This window comes from Cucurbita pepo, unplaced genomic scaffold, assembly GCF_002806865.2.
Source record: "Cucurbita pepo subsp. pepo cultivar mu-cu-16 unplaced genomic scaffold, ASM280686v2 Cp4.1_scaffold015188, whole genome shotgun sequence".
Lineage (NCBI taxonomy): Eukaryota > Viridiplantae > Streptophyta > Magnoliopsida > Cucurbitales > Cucurbitaceae > Cucurbita > Cucurbita pepo.
Window position 1 is genome coordinate 1 of NW_019660986.1, and position 302 is coordinate 302.

At 43.0% G+C, this 302-nt stretch overlaps 1 long non-coding RNA gene across 1 annotated transcript; it reads left to right on the top strand.

Annotated features, from left to right (window-relative positions):
- On the top strand, positions 1 to 269 carry LOC111787379. The gene is made up of 2 exons (XR_002813969.1): positions 1 to 80; positions 163 to 269. It is a non-coding gene; the product is annotated as an uncharacterized LOC111787379 (long non-coding RNA).
- The last annotated feature ends 33 nt before the right edge of the window (positions 270 to 302 follow it).

Consider the following 302-nt stretch of genomic DNA (forward strand, 5'->3'; position numbering starts at 1 on the left):
CCTTTGTATTGTAGATGGGGAAAGATGTTGTGTCATTCTTGTCATGGGCAGCTGAACCAGAAATGGAAGAAAGGAAACTGGTAATTTGCATATTAAATCTATGTTGCCTTGTTTCACGTTTCTAGTTCTCTTGTCTGATGTGTGTTTGGCCTTGAATGGCAGATGGGATTCAAATGGATCTTCGTGCTCTCTTTGGCTCTACTTCAGGCCGCATACTACCGCCGATTGAAGTGGTCAGTTTTGAAGTCCCGCAAGCTGGTTCTTGATGTAGTCAACTAGTAGCTACCTGCATTTGAGTTTGT